This window comes from Athene noctua, chromosome 1, assembly GCF_965140245.1.
Source record: "Athene noctua chromosome 1, bAthNoc1.hap1.1, whole genome shotgun sequence".
NCBI lineage: Eukaryota > Metazoa > Chordata > Aves > Strigiformes > Strigidae > Athene > Athene noctua.
The window spans coordinates 146,305,416-146,330,874 of NC_134037.1; positions in this window are offsets into that span (position 1 = coordinate 146,305,416).

The window sequence follows — 25,459 nt, forward strand, 5'->3', positions numbered from 1 at the left end:
TTGAACCATGAAACTCAGTATATTTCTGGGAGAGACAGGTCAATCAGTTTAACCTTTATGCCTTAATTCATTCTTCTTCTCCCTTATGAAAAATAGCTACTTTTTTTTCCTTTCTTTTTGTCTTCCACTTTCTTTTTTTTTAGCACCAGTTACAGTCTAGTGTAAAGAAATGCTTAGGAAAGACAGTACTTTGTGAGTTTGATGTTTTCCCCTTTGTTGATCCTGAAACTATTCATCCTAGGACATTTAGAGAACTGACTGAAGCAATCTCAAAACTATTAGCATTTATCAAAAATAGCTTGTGAATACCAGAATATTTTGTAATTCAAATGTCTATATCACAAAAAACATCTGTAGATAATGCAGAAAAGGAATTTTCTTTATGAAGGATCTAAATATTTTATCCTACTATCAGAAGGAAACCTTGCAGAAGAGGGCAATTCATATGTTCATACTACTGAAAAATATCCTAGCTTTTAAACTGTTAACCCTGAAGTCTGGATCAGTCCCTGCAGGGTTGTGGAGACCTATGGAATTGCACCTGGATACAAAGATCCACCTAGACAAATTCTTACTATAAGTAACCTGAAGTGCTTCTAAGGACTGGAGAATTTTGGGTGAGAAGATGATAAAAACTTTCTCCTACAGAGTTCTCCATGTTGCAAGACAGAAGAATAATTTCATGAAGTAGACACCAAATTTTATTAATTAATATAAAGTTATGTATGTTCTCCAGTCACAGATCTCCATAATTAAAACATCCCTTTCAAAGTGACTGATAAATTTAGTTTATTTTTGTCCTCAATTTCTCCATCCATAGAATGTTTTGGGGTTTTTTTATTTAACCTTCTGTACTCCCATCTGCCTTTATCTGATTATTCCAACTGAAAAATCCAATTCTCTGCTCTGTCCATAAATAAATATTTTGTTGGCTGTATTTTGTGGCTGTCACAAACTACTGAGCAACAGAGACTAATCTTGTAGCTGTAATAATTCCATCTTCAACTATCTTAAAATTAATTTGTTCAGTTTTAACTACTGGAATGAATTCCCCAAGCTTTGCAATTTCGTACTAAATAAACCCTAAATTATATTTATCTAATGTTTTATTTCAACCATATATTCTGTCAGACTGTTTTCTTACAGTTCTTGAGCTTGCTTAGTTTGTTGGTGATCTGACCTTGCCATTTCAAGTTCATGTCCAAAAGTGTAGTAATTCCCACAATATCCTGTCTTTTTTTCCCCTATGAATCCCCCTAGCTACATCAGAGATTGCCAGTCCTGTGAATAATGAATGAATAATTTAAGACTCAATTTCTTAATCTGTTGCAGTCATTCACTTTACAATGACTTTGATGAGAAATGAAGGCACTAACCATCTTGCAGGAATGAACATATCAGCTGTGATTTTTTAAAAGACTGGTTCTCAGTAAAAAAAAATAGATAGAATTCAAAGTAATAATTGAAAGTGAAAGCCATGGGCATACGGATATTAATTAAAACCTTTTTCTTCCTAACCCCAGCAGATTAAGACTGTAGTTACAGTTTAACACGAACCCCAGTGAGTTTCACATAGTGATAAATTTCATTTTCACCACCTCAACAGTAAAACACTAAGGTATGCAAGGACAGCATCTGCCATGTAAACAATTTTTCACTCCTTTCCAATCCTTGCGAAATTAATATATTAAAAAAAAATTTTTTATAAATCTCCTATATATATCTTAGAATTCTCTAGCTTTATTCAAAACAATCATCTGTATAATATCTTCCAACACAGAGACACTTCTTTGTTCTGCCGCCTTGATCATTAAAGTAATTTTTAATAGAAAGTATAGGATTTTTTAGCATAGCGTTAACAATTAATATTTCAAGGACAAAATCTCTTAGAAGTTCTTGTTTTATTGTTGTTCTTTGGAGTTTCACAGAAAATCTAAAAGAGGCCAATTTACAGCAGTTAATATGCATAAATGCTGGAGGTGAGACTCATTAGAATCCAAAATTTTTGAATTAATTAATTAAAATATTGTCTGTATATTAACAACAAATTAATTTTATTTCCTACCTTTGTCTCTACAGGCTTGAATTTAGTTAAGAAAAGTTAGAGAGAACAAAAGAATTGTGATGGAAAACATAAATAAACAACACAAATTTGAAACATAAGGTAGTGGGAAATTCTATCCTGTAAGACACAGAAATAGAAGCCCATTTTCTTGTAGCTTATAAATGTAAACTTATTTCTAAAAAAAGTAATATGAAAATTGTATGAAATCCCCTTATTATACACAAATAATGGATATCTAATATTCAATGTATATTACACAAACTCTTTTTGTATTTGAAAGGTGAAAAAGAATGAGGATCAGCAGTTACTTATTTAAAAACCTTGCCAATAGCAAATACTGGAAGAAGCTATCAATAAGACAAAAATAAGCAGCCATGGTTCCATGAAAGAAACCTATTTCTTTCCCATGTAACAGCATTTAATCACACTAGAACTAAGTAGGAGAGCCAAAGAGCAACTGGCACTGCAGAGAAAAGGGGAGAGGTTTCCATTTCTAGCCCTACTGAAAAAAAAAAAAAAAAAAATCCATTATAGGTGCTAAGAGCTTGAGGAAGTACTGGTGCATAATTCTGGCTATGATAGGACCATATCTCTGCTGGGAGACAACTCAAGGAAACACAGCCTTTAGAGTACCCAAATCATTCTTCTCCCCAGCAGATTTTATGTTTGGTATTGACTTTATTAATGTCTCTCATTTATTTGCCTTCATGAGGACCAGCAGATCTCAAATGTTCTTTGCTTTGGCATACAAAGTATGTAATCAGCAATGATTGTAGAGACTGAATCAAGTGCTGAGTGTACTTATACAACAGAACTTGTGTGGTTGCATTTTATTAGTTAGAGGAGGCTTTCTTGCCTGGAGTACTAACTTTTAGAAAAATAAAGGCAACAAGCATAAAGTGAACATCCAGCTGAAGACAATAAAACTGCACGCTAGCACAGAAGATTAAAGAAAGCACTGAGACACCCCTCACATAGGACAATGAGCACAACAACCTGGTATTTATCAGTACCGTTGGTGTGACTTCACTGGTAGATAACTGGGTGACTGTCTTTAGCTCTCCTGAACCTGACTTGGATTTAGAAAACATATGTCGTATCTTAATCTGCTTAATAAGACTGTGGTGCCTGTCTCCAGTCATAGTCTGGGTATACTGTGCTTCCAACTATCCAAAAAACTTTAGCACATTTTTTTATATATTTTATTTTCCTCAAAATGTCCCTTTTGCTACATACCCAAAGGTAGTAGGACATTCCTTGTACTAAACAGGAAACTTTTCTGATGAGCAAGAAGAGAACATTTAGCAACTGATACTAGAATGCAATAGAATTACTTAAGCAAGAAAAATATAGTGACTGTTGATTCCCTGTCCACAGGAGTAAAGAATTGTCCATACATAGCTGAAAAGTCTCAGAGATTTTTCCATTGTCTGCTTTCCTCCAGGCCTGTTCTGATCAACAGTTAGGCAATCAGTGTGAACAGGGACTCTTGGACAGACATGAAGCACTATGTGGTCTGCTGAAGGTAACTAAAAAGCAAGGCCTGCTGTGTAACTGTTCACTCAACTCCTGTGTAGATTTTGGCTAACCCAGCTCATGCTAAGGCCTGATGTAGGCTGGGAGCAGCACCATTAGGTCAAAGCCAGAGCACCAGGTCATCAGGACAGGTGGCCGGAGAGACCTAAAAGGTCATTATGCAGCTATGCTCACCTGCAAAGTGCTATCTCCAGCAGCCATCCTCTTTTGTCAGGTGGTTTCCTCATAATCCACTAATTTATGGAAATGGTATAGACCAAGCCTCCAAGCTACAGGGTACACAACATCAGTGTAAACAAAAAGCTTTTGAAGCAGATCCAACAACAACTGGACTGCTGAGTCTTTTGTACTTCCCGGTGTTATACAGAGGACACCCACACCATGACAGAGGAGGAAGGGTGAGCGCTCTCACGGTCAGCTAGGTAACCAGTTCTTTTCTTTAGATCATAGGTGCACGGTATTATGAGTCACAGGTTATAAGCTATGCAAACTTATTACTTGAATGGTGAATAAGTGAATTAACATGATAGACTAGTCTGGGAAAAAGGGGACCGAGACCCTGTTTGTCATGTCTGCTTACTGTATTTTTTTATGAGCTCCTGAAATAAAGTTTAAATCACAGAGTACATTGTCCCACAAATTTGAGAGATCCTAACGGACCTTGACACACTGTCAGATTTAAATTCCTTATAGAGGGTTCCTTAAAGGCACTGCAAAAAAAATTTGGAACCTATAAACTGAAAAAAGATTGAATGTTGCTGGTCTAAGATGGCCTCCTTTTCCTCCAAACAGCAGATCTTGAGCTTTGTTGAAAAAAGTTCTGAGTGGTTTTCTTGTCACAGTGATTTACCTCACTGTTTAAAGAGCGCAAACATTCATTGTTACGCAGGTTTCATCTAATTAACCTAACATACATGTCTTTTTCTAAACTAACCTTACAAAACACTAAAAGACTTCCAACTTAGTCTTGGCATTTGTGTCCAAATAAGATCCATTCCCTTAATGACCTTTCCTTGAAATATAAGAAAGGCATTCTTCTTACTAGTACTACAAGTCCAGTGACTTAGTTCCTTCTCATATATAAAAAATGTTGCTTAGAATGCATATGTATTTTTACACCGGATAACCCAGAGTTCTCCATAATTATTTTGAAACATCACCTTAGGAAACAAAAAAGTCTCATGAACACACAATCCTTATTTGCTCATTGGACTTAACTAGAACTTTTGTCACTACAATAATCGATCACACTAGATTTTTTTTGACTGACCATTGATAAAAATGCCTCAGATTTCAAGTGGCATATTTAATGTTTCTAGTGTAGGGAATCAGCTGTCTGAGTGTGCAAAGAGTTTGAGCATTGCAGCTAGCATCCAGAACTAAGTGTGGCTACTCCAGCTTTTAGATATTCAGAAAAGATGTTTCTTGTCAAGACAAAAAGACATATTTGATTCATTTACAGTAAATTCTTCCTGAATTTTGCTGACTTTGCAAAGGAAAACATCAGCAACACTCACAAAGAACATAAACAAGAAAGGCTGTGCAAAATTGAAACCAACATGACTTACAACTGCTAAGATGTAAATATCAAAATGAGATTCAAATCAAGAGAGATTTCTTCCAAGTTCATCATCATAATTTCCTTAAAATTTCCCAGATGTGCCTTTCCCATTCCGTTTCTACAACCAAAACCCTCAGTATGATTCTCGATATTTTGACAAAGATAATAATTTCTTTTCTAGTACTGTTGCAAATCTGCGTTCAAAATACCTAATGCATGAAATGATTTTACATTTGACATTCCTCATGGCTTACTAAAACCCATCACCTCTCACACACCATGAACCCATCAACTCTCTCTCTCTGTTGCTCTTTCACCAATTCTTCAACAAGCCTTTCACTAACTTGGAATATCACATCCTGAGAGAAACCATGTCTCACTCCTTTTCATGCAGCTAATCTCCATGCTACATTATTTTTAAAAAGAAAATTGAAAATGTTTAACTGAAAAAAAAAAAAATTATGTGATACAGTATTACTTCGTACTGCTCGGAAAATATCAACATCAGAAGATCATCCTGTGAAGGTACAGATTTTTTTCAGTAAAACATAAATAGCCTTTTCACTTTGGTAAGACTATGCCTGATTTGCTTGCCTAAAACAAAGCATTTGAAAGCAATAGTGCGCCATGTTTCAAAAAGTTTAAACCAAATTTTGAAACTGATTGGGAGAAGAAATTCTTGAAAGGTTGTTTATTTCCATCATCCACTTTTCCCATGTCTTCTCAGTATTAACTACCCCAACCATGAAATAAATGAGGCACTACCAGTTATGGACATGCTGTTTCTCAACAAAAAGAATGTAAAATCTGCACTTGTACCAAATTCTAACACATATGCTCAAAGAAGTAAAGACACCAAATTTTGCAGTGACAGAGTGGCACCACTGTACCTCTTTTAGTATCCATTTCTCCTGAACAACTGATAGGCACAATAGATTTCAGACCAAAGAATTATCTCACATTAATTACTTTCCAGAAAAAAAAAATAAATTTGAACTTGCCTTAACTCTTGACTTTAACGTTTCCTCGTGTATATATTTAAAAGCAGAAAGAAATTTCTTTAAAGATAACAATATACTCAAATGTTTTTGTTGACTTAGCTACATATTTTTCAGTTACTAGAATGAAAAATGACAGCACTTTCAAAGGTTTAGCCAAAATAATACATTCAATTATATGTAAAGTATGCATTACATGCATTCCTGCCAAAATTTGCAGGGATGCATTGTTAAAAAGGGATAACAGTATTTTGAGTAAGTTAATTCATCTCTCTTTGAGCACAAAGCACTGTAATGTTAATGCTTTTTCTAGTTCAATTTAAGATGTCCCAAGTAATAAGACTTTTCCCATTTCTCCTTGAGAATTCATTCTAACAAGTCTTGCTGCTGCAACATCATGTTTTGCAATCAGCTTATACTCTAACTTTCTAAATTATGCGAATTTATATTTGCTCAGTTAATGCATGGTTACAGAAAGTACATACACTTATTTGTATTTCAGAACTAATAAAAAAATCATGAAGTTCCAATTTTAATTTATTTAACTTAGTCCCCATGGTAATCCCAAAGGAAATAAGAAGGAAAACAGAGTGGTTTGTTCCTATGAAAAATAGATAATGATAAGTATAGTTATAGAGGGTAGGTAGGTAGGTAGGTAGGTAGATAGATAGATAATAGATAGATAGATAGATAGATAGATAGATAGATAGATAGATAGATGATGTGTCACTCACAAGAGAAAATCAGAAACCACTACTATAGTGACTCTACCATTAAAGACAATAGTTTCAAATGTGAGATAAACTGCTGTGAGAAAAGCAGATGCATTGTCAATATATCTTCAAAAGCCTTCTTAGCAATTTTTCCATCAGTGTTTCACACTGACCTACTTGGATCGATTTTCCCCACCTGCAGAACTCTCTTGCTGATAGATTCCATTACTTAAATTTGACAAAGGGGTAACAATTTGTCTATTTTGAGCAGATGGATTTACCAGCATGTATATTTTCATTATGACAGTAAACAGAAACACTGAAAAGGCAGGTGCTAGGCACATGTTGGTTTTGCATAATGAATTTTTGCTTTATTTTTTCTGGATACTTTGGAAAATGAATATAATTATTTTTAAGTCCAACAAAAGAGCTGGAATAAACCTACCTACTCAAAACTAATTGGTATTCAAGTTTATAATTACTGGCTTTGTCAAATAGGTCTATTCTGATTATTTTGCTTTATTAGTACTGTCACTCCTTTTAAATTTTAACACTGTGTTTAAATCAACCTGTCTTTAGTAATTTATGTGAGTTACACAATTACACAGGTAGCAATTAGAGTAGCTTAGGCATCAAATGCAGCTCTTGATAGAACTATGGATCTGTACATTCACTTCATTAGGTGATTGTCATTGGTAGTGTAACGACAAATGGACAAATTATTTAAGGGATTCCTTCTCTATGTAATAATTGCTACTTTTAAAAGTGTATTTTACATAAGATCTATACCGATTTATGCCTTCTTTAATAATAGAAAGACCTGTATGGAAAAGGTAGCTCAGTTCAGTTAAGTCACTTATAAGTCTGTCAAATCTTCTGATGCTCCAGTGAATTATTTAGACGATATATATTCAGTTGTGTACACAGCACATATATTTTCCTCTACTACATCATTACGTGGGATTGCATTTTTTCATTGTGAAATCTAGATGACTGCCTAGAAGTATACATATAAGCAGGGATTTTCAAGTTCTTATATTTCTGGAACCTCTGGTGCAGCATACACTAGCATATAACAGACATGTGTGACCAAGAAAACAAATATATTCAGCTTATTTCAAAACAGTGAAAACCAAGAGCTTTCAGCTCTGCCCTCCCACTGCCTCAGCTTTTGTCAGAGGAAACACCCCTCGCCTGTGAAACAGGCACAACACGCACAGGTTGCTCCCATGGTCAAAGCATCGTTAATGCGGCACACAGTCCACTGTGCCTGTTGTCAATAAGTTGTGTATGTGTGACAGAAGAGCACAGTTATAAAATATTTTAAAAAGCATGCTGGATAATGATCTAAATAACGGGGGCAAAGAGTTTCCCACGCTCCTTTGTAGTAGGATCCATACATTCCTAAGGCTACATTCAATCTCAGGAACAGACCTAACCAGAAATTCTAGATAACCTGTAACATTTCTGGAGATACGACAACTGAAATGTACCTCTTACCCTCCTGACTGTTTTTTGTGAAGGCCAAGGAAAAAAATTACTCCTAAGGAGAAAGATAATCTCATGCAGGGTGAAGCATGTATGTCAATGAGCAGGGCTTGGGAGGGGTGCAGAGCTGGCAGCAGCTGTGTTGCAGTTAGATGTATTTGCACAGTTCAGTAGATATTCCTGAGCAGTTCACCGGGAATTCATACAGCATTGCCACAGGTGACCAGGTGCAGAAGGTAAGACTGTTATAAATCAACCAGCCCCTCTGGAAAATTTCTCTTTCAGGGATATTCAAGCATTGCCTGGTTTTCCTGGCCTGTTTTCCACTGTCCTGTAACCTACAAGTGCAAGGAAAATGACTGCACATTAACACTTTGGGCTCTCTAGAACACTTTTCTGAAGAAACAAGCAAGTCCTAAGCCTTAACACTACTTGCCTCTTAAGTTATAGGTTTTACAGGAGAATTCACAGTCTTGGCTTGAACACACAGCAGGAGATTCAGCTCATCTGACTTTACATGTTTATAGTTGAACATATTCGCATATGAGTCGGTTACAGTTAATTCCTTTTATAATTGATATAGAGTTTCTTCCAGAGTGACATGCATATGTAGGTTAATTATGACTAGCTTCCCTTGTGGATATGGCCTTCACTCCCTCACCAAAGTACATAATCTACCCCCACAATTAACATCTGATTTAAAAATCATCCACTTTGTGAAGAATAGGATGAAAATAAAATAATGTATTACTGAGACTAGCTCACGTTCTTTTCTGAACTAAACATAAGTAGCTACATTCAGGAATTCTAACTTAAAAGACAGGAATATAAATTGATCCCCAAATATATGAATACCTGCTTATTCAAGTGTCATGTACCTGTAAGATTCCCCAGTTGTTTATTACTTAATTCACCACATCCAGCAGCTGTTCTCAGCACTTACACAGAACAGAGCTCATCTTGCTTCAACTGAGGTTGCAGTTGACGCTCAGCACGGGCCCAGAAGAACAGTGGAGCTGCAAATTTGGGACTGTAACTCGTACCATAGCTGAATAGCACTTTTTCCTTTTCCCTGAAATTGGTAATTCTTGTGAAGCTACCTGTCTGATCTTGGAAACCCAAAGTTAAAGTAACACTCATTTGTGCAGTTCTGATCAAACCATGTATCATACACAAAACCTCACCTCCACCCACAAAGACACATAACTAAATGTTTATCAAACCCATAGGCAAGAGAAATCTATCCACATTTTCACAACTTAGACATATTTTATATAGTGTTTTACAACACTAGCTTGATTTGAAATAACCAGCTACTCCAAATAAGAAAATGGCTGGTATTTTATAAAAATTCTATAGAATTTTCCTGTTGATAGATCAATAATTGCTGTCTAGAAAATAGTATAAAAGACAAAATGATATGACAGATTCATTTGGGGACAAAGCATGCTCTTTTGTATTAATAATAAACATTTTCATACTGAGGGTAGTATTAATGAGACTCATTGATTCATGCAAACCTCCTTAGTTTTGCTGCAATCCATACTGAACTGGATAGAAAACTCACTGGCTTGTTTATAAATATTTTGCATAGGAATAAGAATATGTTGATCTGTAAAATATGTGGGATTTTTCTGCATAAAATGTTGATTTTCATTTTGCTTGAGTGTAGGATGTATGGATGTATACTTCTTTTAAGTTTCTATATTTGTATTAATGCTTAGATTCGTAATTGCTTGATTTTTTAGGTGCTAGACATTTCACAGTGTGCAATTCTCCAAACTGCCATCAATAACAATTAAACAAACAAAAAAAATCTATCACAACAAAGATTACAGTATATTAAACATCATCTAACAGAGAAGCATCTCTTCAGCTCAGCAGTAAGAAAGACTGTGCCAGATTCACCACTGGTGCCAATCCAGTGGAGGCAGAAAAATCCTATGTAAGCCAACAGAATTAAATAGCATACTATTTATATTAGGATAAATTGGAAAAGGATGTATCCAGAACAGGTGAACAAAAAGTTTTGTTGTTTAGTTCTGTTTTTTTAAATTAAAAACAAACATCCAGAACACTGTACAGAGTACTGTGAATTTAATTCATAGGACATTACAAAAAAAAGCAGCATGATTTACACTATCAAAATGCACCACTTTAAATTTACAAACATATGGAAAAATGTTCTCCTAAAAATTAAACCACTCAGTTCACACTAAAGCTGATGCCAGCATACAGCCCATGGGTTCCACAGTACCAAACCAATCTGTTTTCCTGGCAGTGTGCAAAAACAGGGCATCAACATGCCTTGCATGTGAATCAGTAAGTTCCATAAATATGTTTCAATTTATGATTTTCCTCTGCACCCTGCCCCTGCCCCCCCCCCCCCCCCCCCATCATCAAGAGAAATTGGAATACGGTGGTCACAGGACCACAATGGCATTTCAGTTCAGGAATTTATTTCTGCAAACGAAGAATATGTGTGCATCTCTATTTTCCTTCAATTTGTGCTGTGTAGTTGGTGATAAATCAGTCTTCAGTTTCATCCTTGGTCACTAAGTCTACATCCTTGTGTAGAAGTAAAACAATATTATTTGTGGGATATATTATTTAATTGTTGTTTACCTGTAAACACACATTCTTAAGCATTGCTTAGTCTCTCAACCACACTTCCCTTCTTGTAGACCATTTCAAACACAGCATATTGTAAAATATACCAAAGTTTCTAAGCACAGAAACAAAAGCACTGAAATCCATCTGGGACACAGATCTTCACCGCCCTTATCGACAGTCACTACCATAAGTGTATAAAAATGGATGCTCACAAAAGGCTCAAAGATTTTCAGAATATTCCAGCATTTGTGGAATTATTCCAGCATAGCTACATCATCTTGGCATTCAGGAAAAACACTTAAAAAGAAAGAAATATAAAAAAGAAAAATAGTTCATGCTTTGATTTTCAGAATCTCTGGTTACACCTAAATGCCTGTAATAGACAGTAATGCAGCACAATGGCAACCAATCTGTGGAGCTAAACACAGTGCCCTGCAGTGGTGCTGGGGCCCTTTATGTCCACACAATGAGCATTTTGAAATGGGGGTGATTACTTTGGATGGGGCCTAATCTGATCTTGTGGACTGAATGCCTACCAGTCCGTTAGCACTTTGTCACCAGTAGAGGCGTACTGTAATGGAGTATATTAGGCATGGCCCAGTTTGTTCTGGTCCAAATAAAATGCAATTTGTGCACTCCATAGTGCAAAGTTCAGTGAGTGGGGACAACTGGAAGACTTCCTTCCAAAGCCCACTTCTGATCTGAACTCAAATGCTGGTGTATGTTTGCAAATACGTACATATGTACTTGAGTAACACTTAAACCAACTAAATCTCAATTTGTTATTTAACATCTGAATCCGCAGTACCCTATGATAGCTCTTGGGAGACAGGTTTGGAAATTTCCGGAACTTCATGTTGGAGACATCAGCGAAAAAACAGAATCCTCTAAGACCTATTTGGAAAAACAGATTTGTCTGTGAGAAGTAGGGTCTATAATTTCTGGTTCTGCAGCTCACCCAACAATTTAAATCTTACAGTGGTATCAGCAAAAGTCAGCATGAATGTTTTGTACAATCACATTAGCAGCTGCTCTGCTTGAGTCATCAAGCAGCACACTGAATCTATAACTTTACCAGATCATAAAGATAATAGAGAAGCACCTATATATTCATGTAAATTACTCACATAATAAGAACCTGATCAAAATTTCCAGTCAAAAGGAGTCAGGAGAGTGAAGTAGAAAATTTCCTTAGCATCTGTTCTGATGCTGATGAAGTAATGATTCACGGGCAGGAGCCAGAGTTCTCAATCAGCTTGGTACAGTTAGGGGAACAATCACTATGGACAGGAGTGTTTCAAGGAAAATAGAGTTCCACATTAACAAATTGTCTGAGAATCATTAAGGGATAGGGCATGAAATTATATTAAGCCATGGCAACAAAGGCCTTCCAATTATTTATGAAAAAAGTCAACCGAGACAAACTGCTGTAGCATTCATAAAACTAATGAGGGGAAGCACCTTGAATTGCGGTTTGAGGATAATACCTTGAGGTCAGAATGCAATTTGATGCAGCTCTGGTTCGATCTCTCTGCTGAGAACTATGGCACTGTTTAAAAATTAAATTTTATAAAAAATATTAAGTAGTAGATGTGACTGCTCTTCCTTCAGGGAACAAAATGGAGAAAACACATATGAAAAGTGCCTCTAGGAGGCAAGAATGTTGCAATCTGAAGGACTGCATCTCTAAAAAAGTATCAGCATCAAGTGAAATAATTTGGGTTTGATATTAATATACTTTAGGAAAAGAAGGTGGGAAAAGGTTGAAAAGAGTAAAAAAGGAAAAAAAAAAAAAAAAAAAAAGAAAGAAAAATTGAATGCCCACAACCTTCTAAATACCAAGAGCAAAAATGGATAACTGCAAATAGCCTATTTCTAGGCACTATGGTAAGTCACTCCCAGAGGGAAGCTAGAGTAATTCAGCCACATTTGTGTGGCACTGCAGCAGATGAGGTTAAACCCTGTCAGAAATGACCTGGGTTTGCATCTGTCCCACAGCACAAGAACAGCAATACCCCCAGTCTCTTCAGCCAGACAACAGCCTCCTAATTCCCTTGCATGCTTGAAATTCCTACCCTTGAAGAATTCAAGATGTTCCTGTCTCATTTTAGATTGCTAGAAAATGCCTCCAAGATCTACCCAGAATATAGGCCATGACCTTTTCAGTATGTAATTTTTGCGGCATATTCAGCATTCTCCAAGACTGGGGGATTCCCATGCATTTTCCTTGCAGCTATTCTTCTTCACCCTCCCACTAAGGAGTGGCGATCTCAGCTGATATTCTCCATGGTACTCTCTCAATCCTGCTGTTGGGGACTAAATTAAAATTATTCTGGTAATAAAGTCTTTGCTAGCCTAATTAAGGAGTGATTGCTTAATGCTGGTAGCATACCCAAGGAGGCAATAACTCCTAGGAAGAGGGCAGAGATGAGCTGTGAGCCAAACTGAAGAGAGGTATCCCTCGCCACTTTCTACAGCTGACATGAGCCTGGAAGAGTTCATCTGCTCAAGAGCCTTCTATGATATCCTGGTTAAAATCCAAACATGGGCAGAAGGACTTTCAAAGCCAAAACACTGGTCACAGTATTCACAATTCTTTGCCTTATTGCTAAGTTTAAAGAACAAATTATCAAGTCAGAACCATAAAATATATATTGGGTTTGTGTAAATTCTAGCACTGAGTATTCAAAAGTTGGGGAGAAGGGTCTTAATACCATATGGCCTGTAGAGCTGAGTAAGCAGGAAAATTCCTCACAGCCTGCAACTGTTTACTCAGGAAGTTTTCTAATACTTGAAACTAGTCATGATGACATAACAAGATTCAATAACAAGACCAGAGTTTGATCTAGACAAAATTATACAAAGGATTATGAACAATTTTACCCAATGTTAAGAATATAAGCATTGAAATTAAAATGGCCGGAGGTAAAAAGGCTTACAAAAGGAGAGATTCATTTTCATGGATTAATGTGTTTTGGAAAAAAAAAAAAAAAAAAAAAAAAAAAAAAAAAAAAAGAAGAAAACATGCTCAGCTCAAGCTCCAATCAAAATTATGCTCTTGTTATTGAAATCATCAGCTTCTACTTTACAGCTTATGCCATCCAGGAGATCAGATCAGGCAATCTTAGTAACCCATTTTGGATTTTAAAATCTTTGCACCCACAGGACAAGAAAATTATCATAACACCTGGGCAACCCTAGAGCAGGAGTTTGCTCAAACATTATGCATGTCAGCTCTGAAATCAGCCTTCTGTCCAACAATCAGTTGTAGCACTTGGATCCCAGACAAGAGGGTTTTTCATTCAGCCCCATGTCACAATCACTTCTGATGTTCTAAAAGTAACAAAGCTCTTATTATTTCAGACAAGAGAGAAGGAGACAAGATAATTAATTTTTACAACTACTGCAAAAGCAAAGCAACCCTCCCGGGTTCAGCTGAGTGTCTAAAAAAATTTCTTCTAGTGCCATACCATCTCTCAAACTTCTGTTGAGCAACTAAAGTTGAGGCACTTAAACAGAAGTTTGAAATAGATATATGTGCTCTGTTACACATAATATACATAACTATTTGAAATTTTAATGTTAAACCAGGACACCTAATGTAAATAATATTTATTATACACTCAAGCACTGCATAAGGAATATTTCTGCAAATAAAATACCATCACAAATTATTAAAGGCTTCTGAAGTTGTGAGCAACTATAAATTGCTGGAAATAGAGAATACAGAAAGAGGGGGGTTTTCATGATAGGTTATACCATTCATCAGTCAAGTCTGGTGTCCTGTCTCTGTCCTATATCATATACCTCACTAGACAAAAGTCCTTCAATACACCTGCTTTGTTATAGAATTTTTTTCTTTGTAACTTTGGAAAGAAACATTCCTTTCAGATGTTATAAATAACAAACCAGCCTTGACAAATGAGATTTGATTACTTCTGCTTCAACCTGAATAACAATAAAATGTTATCCCAAGATTATCCATGCACACTGTCAATTCAGGGATGATATCTGGACCAATTTCACTACTGATGTATGTTTATTATCTCCACATGTTATGGTAGTTTTAGATCAGAATTGAGTTTGTCCCTTAAACCTTTAATTTTCTCCTTCGTGAGCTCACAGTAATAATCTGTCCAGGCTTTAAATTATTCAGTTATAATTTGCAAGTAAGTAGCGTTTTCTCCACATCCACTAGTATCAGTGAAAGATTAAAATAAAGTGTGTTGTGCTGCAGCTGAAACATGCTTCATTGTGCTTAGAGCTGCTTGAAAGAGCCCAAAACAGTATTAAAAATGAATATAAGTACTAGCTATTGATTGACAGGATCACTATTGCAGAAAACACATACTAAATTGGATTGTGCTCCAAAAAGAAATGAAGGGAAGAAATCAAGACTTTCCAAACAAGAGTACAAACCGAGAACAAAAGAAAACATGACTTTTTACAAATACTGAAAAGTAAAGCAAAACAAAACCCACAGCAGAATTATTTGACCATATCCCTTTAAGTGCCCAAGGTACTGCCACAACTTGGATTATGATCTCAAATATTCCTGCTGGAGTGGCTATCCTTCACATTCTGTGTTTGCAGTCCTCAATCATTCGTTGAAGGGGAGAGCTGCTACAAATGCAGGGATAGGATTGGAAGTCTGGGGGTTGGATACATTTTTTATTTCTTTGCATTTTCAGTAGTCAAAAAAGAAAACCTCTCATCCATCACTTTGATAGAAGTCCACAGGGCATCCATTTATTCTATTCAGAACAGGATCTGATGAGTTCAGATCCTTATTTATGTTCTTTCAATGCTCAGATGTTACATTTTCTTGGCTGTTATCTGAGCATTACTATTTATTATTACTCCGCAATGGAGATCCTATTGTAATGAACTGTGATACACTGACATATTTCATGTTTGCTGGTCATATTAAATTTATTGCAATTACTCTTGAAAGGGATGGTGTAATTTACTGAAATCTTATTGTGGGAAAGGGAACTCCTGCAGGAGGCTCTCACTGAATTTTCTATGAGACTGTGCTAAGATCTTCTGTTCCAAGAGCTTGAATGATTGCCAGTCAGCCTAAGACTCATGCTTTACATAATAGAAAATTTTAATTAAAAAATGAGCAGTAAGTTCATGATAGATGTTTCATATCAATAGAGAGAGCAGGCAGTTCTAAGTTTTTTTAAGATAAGCCATGTGTTGAAATGAAATTCCAAGAAAGAAAATGAGGAAAAGGCTTTAAAATAAACCTGTCTTATGAAATAAGGCTGTCTGCCAAGATGTTTTGTTTCCAAATAGGTACTTTGCTTTGAGAAGTTCAGCTGGTTATGGGATATCTCGGTGGGAACTTCTGAGATGAGTTTCTGTCCTAGGTCTGTATTAGGTCTGCTAAGTGCATCCTAAATGAGAGTATCAGGTCTGCTGAGAAGAGTAGGGGACCTCAGTCTAAGATCCAGTCAGAAAGCTCAGACAAACGAAATGGCAGTAGCAACGCCAGGAGGTGGAAAAGTTCAGCAGTTTCAGACTGCTCGAGAACTGTGGGTACATCTTTCCCTGAAGGCTCAGTGTCGGCTTGAGCACTGCCTCGTAATCATGTACCATAATAATTGTCAGCAGGCTCCCAGCACAGTTCTGGCCTGCACCAGGTACCGCCATCCCAAGCAGTGCCCAGGAACAGTCTGTGGGCAAAGTACAGGCAAGACATTGTTCCCAAAAGGCAGTATGGAAGAGGCCAGCCTGTTTTGATGGCCAGGTTTTAGTCTTATGAACACAAGCCATGGGCAGCACTTTATCCTAGAGCCAGCATGGGCCCTTTCCCTTCAGCTGACTGGTGGAGGCAGTAGTCTGCGAGAGCTACTACAGCCCCTTTCCCAGCTCACCCATCTCCCAGTTTCTCCAGCATCTCCCAGGGAACTAAATGAAACTGCCCCACTGGAGAAGACTGCATGTGGGAACTGCCCAGACAGGCAGAGCAGAGCCATGACTGGCTCTTCAGACCTTAATAACCCCTGAAATGGGCCTTGACCCTGCCAAGGCAGCGTGTTACTGAGGTCAAGCAATGTTGTATGCTGCATCAATATACTGACACGTATTCTCCATAGGCCAGTCCTTTCCCAGGCTGAGATTTTGGATAAATATTGCAAGATTTAATGTAATTTTTAAAAGGTGTTTGGTAAATCTAAAAATGCTTTAAATCAAAATGGTCATACAGACACATCGTAGTGATCTAGGCAGTTTTCTTCAGCTATATTCATTACTGTTATGTTATGGATTTTGTTGATGTTGCACCTGGGATGAATTTGGCTACTTCTTCCTAAAAATACCATTTGAAGTCTTATTGATAGTAATCAAGTGAGCATCTCATTATATTATCCCCTAGTTTCTTAACAATAGGAGGGAATACCACCAGGGAAGGAGGAAAAGGCTAATCCATAAATTTCTCATTAGCTGAAAGAGAGAGAAACATTCTCTTGAATAATTGAATATGTTTAGCATCACAGCCTGCAGTTAATCATGTTTACTTACCCTTACTTTTCCAGTATTCACACAATGATACTGCATGGATTTTAACACAATGTTAACAGCCATCAATATGCAAACTGACTCCTCAAAAGTACATCCAAAGATGACCATATTTAAAGCAATGAGAGAACACCTATATTCAGAGTGGTAATAAACTTTGCATAGGACCATTATTCTAATTAAGGATCAATAATAAACAAAACTTAGAAACTAAGTTAAAGTGAATGACTCACAGCAAATAGTGTACCAAATTAATTTGCTCTAATTTTCTGCTTGGGAGTTCATTATTTTTTCAAATTCACTCAATAATTTGAAAATTTTTTGTTTACATAGACTATTAGATTTACAAAAATGCAAAATCTGTCCTTCATTTCTACTATTTTATAAGCTGTTCAGAATACAAAAGAAAGCCTTTGATAAGACAAATCCAGCATATCATTGCAAACCATTTGTGACATGAGAACAGCTTGGAAACAGAAGAGCCAAGGATGATTCTAGCATCACAAAATGTTAGAAAACTTTTCTTAATATCTCACCTTAATCTTCCTTGTTGCAAGTTATGACTATCTGCTTTTGCCCTTTTCACCATGTGTAGGGACAACAAGTGGTTCTCTTGCTCTTCGTGGAAAGACTTTTTTCAGGACTGAATTTCTCTTTTCAGTCATGAAGCTGACACAAGCTTTCCTTGCAACCACTGTTTTCTAGGTTTTCTGGTTTTGTAAACTTTGCCATTGCTCTTCTATTGACTAATCTCCATCTGTTTGGAAATGCATTTCCCATTCTAGCTTCCATGTTCTATGCTGCGAGAGGCATATAATGCTCTTGCTTTTTACATCCCACTCTGGCATTTGTTTGCCTTGCCACATTAGTACAGTGATGGTTTCCATTCATTTCATGATATAGCATGGAAAACTGGTACTGAGTCTATTTCTCTGTATTGTGCATTAGTACTTGTACCTGACCAAAATCTACTTTAAGGTCATATCTCCTATATGTCAGGATCACCTGAAATTCTAATCCCATCTGCCAGCTTTCTTACTCTCTCATCCACCTGATGGCATAAGCAAATTTTAGGAATCAAATTTTCACCTAAAATTTAAAAAAAAATATATATTGAATATTCCTAGACCCAAGAGGAACACACACACAGCTGCAATCAACACATTCTTTCAGTTTCACATCTTCACAAATAAGACTTTCACACTCTTGATTTTATTTCCCTCAATTCCTATTTTATCTCATACTGTCATAAAGTATCCTTCACAAGAACTGAAGCTAAGTTAATGCAATGGAAGGTTCGTGTAAATTCTGTGATTAGATTTGGGGTTTTGTATGGGTTTTAGCAATTTCCCAGCAGAAAAACAAAAGTGAAACTTAAATCATGAACATAAAGAAATGTGACTTGAAATAACAGTTGCAAACTTAGAATTTCTTAGGCATTTTTATTCTGCAAACAACCTCATATTTCTTTCTAAATACTCTGATTTCCATTAGACAAGAGAACCACTTCTCTAGGACACAACTCATATTGCAAGTGAGATAACTTGGCAAAAACATCCTTATCGGAGTTTTTAGCAAAAAAAGTATATAGTAGTCAATGCCATTTAACCCCTTCATCAAACAGTGCCTCAGATAGCAAGGTAATTCAAATTGCTTCACCTTTCCCTGTAAATGTTGTATATGACTTCACTAAAGCACTGATTTTTATTGCCTTAAAAATCCAACTCCATGCCTAGAAGCAGGAGCATCATAAGTAGCAAGTACTACAGATGTACTGATAATGAGTATACTTACCATACTCTGTACCACAGACAGACGTGAGCATGCTTTGCACAATCTCTGAGCCAAAACACCAAGTACATGCACACGACAGCAGAGGGTTAAGACCAAGCCAGTCAGAATAGTGCTGATGATGTGATCCATCCTCCCAGAACTGAAACAAAATAGTTGCTGGCCAGGACAAAGACACAAGATGAAAATACACCCAACAAGCATAAATACACTAAGCAAAACATGGGCCTCTGGGTCTTTGAAAGCAGGTTTCACACTCCATCACTTCCATGTACTAGAAAAGTTATTGTTTAATTTAAACATAATAAACTGGCAATGTGTCGACAACTGGTGGTCCTTGCAATACATTTGGTGGTTGGGTTAATGCATTAAATTTTTTTAGGTTTGTACCAAAATAGTGTCATTGGCATCATCTAAGTAGCTGCTGATCTTGCGTGAAACCTACTGTATCAGTCTTTCATGGAAACAGCATCACAGCTGGTGACATGTTGTTTTACAGAAAACCCAAGACACTCAGATCCTTTGAACAGTGTGTGTGACACACAGAGAGTAGCTGTGGATCTAGAGCGTGGATGTTTCAGTTACTTTGGTGAGTATCACACATTACTGAGACTACTAACCAGCATGGTGAGTAGGTTAGAAACTGTGCATTCAGATTGACCTATTTTTTATACATAATTGGTGAAAAAAACATTTTCGTTGCCATGCAGACCACAGTTAGTTCTACCTATGTTTTGAATTCTAACCAGAAATCCTCATCACCCATTCTGTGCCTACAGAGCTGCATTTTGACACAGGAAAACCTTCTGGTGGTATAAATTAAAGCTAAGCAAAGCTAAGATTCTGGTACTGGCAACTAATTGTATGATCAAGGCTGAATTGAACCATATCTTCTTTAAGATTTTTTCTTTTTAATTTTAGCTCTAGTTTTTGCTCTGGAAGCAACAAGTATATGCCAAATTTCCAATTCTTTTGCTATATGTTATTGAAACAGGCTTTTTGCAAGGCAAGGGAAAAAAAAAATAAAAACAAAAACAAAACAACAAGTAACTAGAAATTCATTACCTTAAATATTGTTTTAAATAGCCCTTCAGTATTTTTCCTAAAGAGTTATTTGCTGAAGACAGTCTGTTCACAAGAACAGAGACCTGGAATGTGCCTCCTGCATCAGCAGGCATCCTGTTCTGCTATTTTAGTGGTTTTACCCTTTTCGTATAATCCCACTTATCAAGTTATCAAACACTATCTTAAGAAGTGTCAGCTTTCTTACCTCCTCCAATATCCCCACATCTACGCAGTTTTATTGAAAAGATGTTGCAAAGATTATCCCTTCATTCTTGTCAGGGCTAAACAGATCAGGGTCTTTATGTCTCTCTGGGTAAGAGAAGCTCACTGCTTCACTGATCAGCACACTGACTCTTTCCTGAATCAGGCCAGTTTGAAAGCTGGTCTTCAGCAAAGCTGACCAAAGCTGGACAGAACCCTCTACATGATATCTTATCAGTGTCTTGAAGAACGGCAGCAGTTCTTCGAGTTCTAATATATCTAACATCCCTCCTGACCACATGTGCTTCTTTCCTGGCCTCCTTAGCAAATCTGAAAGAGAAAATGAAGGAAGAGCTTTTTCAGAGGTTGCTTCTGTATGGTATGATAGCCTAGAAAATGCTGGTATACCTAAAAATCCTGGTTTATCCTGCTGCACAAGGAATAATTACTATTTTAGTTGTACATGTATGCAGATGGAAAATTTCAGAATAAGCTGGGAAATTCGTGTACAAGTGCTAAATCATTGGCCTACATTTCTGCTTTGCAGTAAGTCACTAGACATAGCTCACAAGTATAAGTTTCACAAATACATGAAGTTTACATGGGATGCATTTGTCCATCACATTGATCTGACTTCATTATTTCTATGTTCCAGACTGTTTTCCTAAGCTGGTCTAGTGATGTTGGAGATGTAAATGAGGTAGCAGGCACCAATAGAACAGCATTTATCTAGAATTGCAGAGTAATTTCTTTTAAGACCATTGGTGTTTGATAGTTTACATTTCAGTGATTTTTAAGAAGTTCACTGCTTTGAATCCTAAAATTGGTAAAACTCCCTATTTATTTTCTGTAAATACAGAAACAGGTTGTCCTAGAGACTGTAATTTTCTTACAGTCTGGCTTCCACTGTAGTCTGAGCCACAGCGTAATATCCCTGAAAAGAAAGCAAGTCTTTAGAGATCACAAACAACCAATTTCACAGTACAAGCAGTCGTAAATAGAGCTAAATTCCCTTTAGTAATAAACTATTCATCTTTGTGCTTCATTGAGTTCAAAGAAAAGCATTTTTCAGAGTTTAAGCAATTAAGTTTACATTTTATTTTCTCCTCTAGAAAAGAAGTTATCACAAAAGCGTGGGATTAAGAAGCCACTGTGCTATTGGAGGTATTCTCTGTGTATGAAATTTCAATTTAGCAAAGCATGTAAAACCCTAAAGGCAGTTAAGGCCCAATATGCTAAAACCATTTTATTTTCACAGTGTATTTATTTTGTATCATCACTGACCCAGTTGATTAGCTGCTGAATTAGGATGGCTAAGCATTAGATTCGGCTCACAAAGTCTACCCAGTATCTCCTACCAAACCAAACTGACAATTAACTAGGCAAATTAGACAAAGTACATTTTGAAACAATATGTAAGTAGTAGTTTCCTCAGAGGTGAAGAGGCTGTGTTCACACCAGAAATGCATTGCCTCTGAAGGAGTGCTGGTGATGGGACCTGGCAATGCTCCACGGACCCCAGGGACAGACATTCCCACACAGATGCAGCAGTGCTCCTGGCTACTGATTACTGTCTTCCCTCCCAGCTGACCTGCACACCAGGCTGCCTGCAAGAACACCCCACTGTTGTTCCAGCCAGCACACGCCAGAGTACTTAAACAGCTCAAAAAGTCTGTTTTTTGCTAAATGAAGCTCATGTTGACCAAAACCAATTAAGCAGCATTCACACCAGCAGGTCTGACAGAATTACAGTGTCCTGCGGAGAAAGCTGTAGGCAACTTCTGCACTGATACACCTCCTCACGTGCTTAGTGCAGACACAGTCCTGCCAGCAAGGCTGAATTCTGTATCATTGTATGAGCCTCAAGTTCACCCCTCTTTCAGATGAAACCAAGCTACAGCGACAAGAGTCCAGTTCCATGGCAAAATCATCCCTTTACTTTGCTTTTTATCAGCACACCTACATGAATCGAGATGCAGGCTTTGCCTGCGCGGTCTAACTCCCACGGAGCACAGATACTCACTCCTGTGTCCTACAATTGGGAGCTAAACACAGGGACTCTAGGCAGTGCGTGTTCAATAGCTGTTGTGTCAGTGGGGATATAACCATGTGTCCCTGTGAAAGAAACACAAGATGCAAAACCAAGATCCCAGCCACTTACAGATAGTGTTACTGATCCCATGGCTCTCTTTATAAGTGTCCAGATTTTTAATCTTGGTGTCTTGGCCAGATTCAGCTTCAGGTAATTATAGATGTCAACCTAAACTTCCCATGCAGATCAGACTGAGTTGCCATGTAGCTAAGCAGTCCCTTTGTTTCATAGCTTTTCAGTAGTGCATGAAATGATCACTGCACATGATTTGAATACCTTTAATGTTTGCCTTCAGTATAAAGGGAACTGCATGGAGGTAAAGCCATCATTACTACCATCATATAGTTTCATACTAGATTTAGTCGCTTTTCTTTTTTTACTGGTTCCAGAGTGTTAGAACTGTATTGACAGACTATAGCACAGAAGATGTCTTTGCCTGTATTGAAAAGCAAGTTTTAAATCCTGTCTTGCAGTGGACAGTTAAAATCCCTTCAGGGATCTTCAGTCACTCAGTGGTATGTGGTTTCTTTTACAGTGGAATAGATGAAATGCCACTGAATTAGTTGCTTTGCATAACTTATTTGTCTAATTTTACCGTTTTTTCAGGTACATGAAACTGCTGTGGCACAACCACAGTTAGTTGTTTACTTGCTCATGTTACTTGCGTAATAAGCTGAACTAGTAGATCTGGGCAGATTTCTCTGTTGCAGTTGACTTTCACCATTGAAGCTGTACAGGTAGTCATCACCTACCCAAATTGATGACTCCCAAACTGGATGAAACACCAGTTTATAAGCAGAAGCAATAACTGGAGAAATTCCTGGGGGAAATGAGAAATCTCCCCAGGAAAACATGAATGAAGACAAGGTACTGGTACCATGATATAGCTTCAGCCCATTGAAAAAATCCTTAAATTTAAGACAAGCCAGAATTTTGGAAACAAACAATGAAGGAACTGGTGAAACGTGTGACCTTGCTGTTACAAAATTTGTCAGGGAGATGTCTGTAAAGAAGCAAAACTCCTAATGAGCTTTTTCCATGAGGAAACATGAAAACTAAAAATACTGATTCTAGAATCCAGGCAAAAAAATGAGGGAGCAGCTGAACTGTATCAAAAGTAAAGACCTAAATGTCAGCTGTCAAAAGGACAGAGAAAGGAAAGAGAAATGTGGATGTCCAAAAAAAAGGCTGGGACAAAAGCTAGTTAGCAGGCAGAAAGACAGACTAAAGGCACCATTTATTTATTTCTTCAGACACACGAACTTACTGCTGGGACTCCGAGATGTAGGGACTTCACTGGGGACAAGAGCTCTGAAAGTCTGAAAGGGTTGTGCAACTTGCAAAGCAGCTGCAGTACTGCATTCGCTACAACATCATATGGGAAAAGGGAAACTGAGGTAGGTGTGCACCTGGGGATTTTAGAAAAATTACCTTCCTTGTGGGAGCACTTTAGGAAGACATATCCTGAAATGTTTTCCATCTGTTGTTGCAAGGGAATAAATTATATTTGATTTCATACATATATGCTAGATTTAAAATTAGCTCCGTTCTCCAGATGAGGAAGCCAGATTTATTCTTTGTTTAGTTGACATCTTTCAGGGGTTCTTTTGTCACATCTGTAGCAAGCAGTTACTCCAGCAGACCCAATGAAAAAAACCTCAGCCCACAACACCTCCCTTTCTCCCTGGTATGGGAACTTGCCAGCTGCTTATTTCACCATGCAACCAAAGCTATTACCTCCCTTCAATGACCTGTCCTTACTGCTCCAGTAAATGCTTACACAGTGGCTGAGGAAGAGATGTAGGTAGAGGTCTCACGCGTGTGCTACTCTAGAGCTGCTGCTGCCCAACGCAGGGAGGCACATTGGTGGACAGATGTCCTGCTTCAGGGTTACCAACACAGTATCAAAAATTTGTCTCTGAACAAAGGGCACATTTGCTTAGCCATGCATCCTCCCTGGTGCCTAATGATACCTTGCTACCAGTGCTGGCAGCAAGCACTCACTCGTTTGTATTTTGTCAGCTTGTTTAGAAATTACCAGATGTCAGACTTCATGTGGCAAACGATCACAAAAAAAGACAATTTTCTACTCAACCTCTGCTTCTTCCAAATATGCTGTTTTAGGACTACCAACACAACTTTAGCTTAAATGACTAATTTAAAGCTATTTTTAACTTAAAACGATTTTCCAAGTGCATGTAACTATACCAGTGTAAAGTCCCACGGGGATATTCTCATAGGGGTTCAATATCTGCTTTAATCCAAATAAGCAAAGTGAGCTAGGAATTAGTTACACAACAAATAGAGAATAAACTGTGGTAATTCATGGAGCTGCACGTGTCCACATATATGGATCTTCACAAAACGTGAGATCAGTCCTCGTGTACTTCACTTCAAACACTGAAGTTTAAATGACTGCTGAAAATTGATTAAAGAGATCCTCAAGAATCCCTTAAAAAGAAAAAAATCCCAAACAAAAAAAAATTTCTTCACTATACAAAGCAATAAGTATTTTTTTAAGTCTTTTATCATGTTTTAAGAATAAAAAGGAGCTGATGCAGTAGCAGATCTTTGGGAGGGTGCTAACATATGAAATTACCACAGCCTTTTCTGCCTGTATCATCTTTTAAACCAAATAGATCCATTAGAAATTTGCATATCTTTAAATTTCATATTTAAGGACAGAACAGTATTAGTCAGATTTTTTTCTTTTTTTTTGAAAAAAAACTTTTCAGCCTGCTTTGGTAAAGAGTTTGTATTGCTGCACAACATATAGTAGATACACACACATCCTCACATAATCCCAATTAA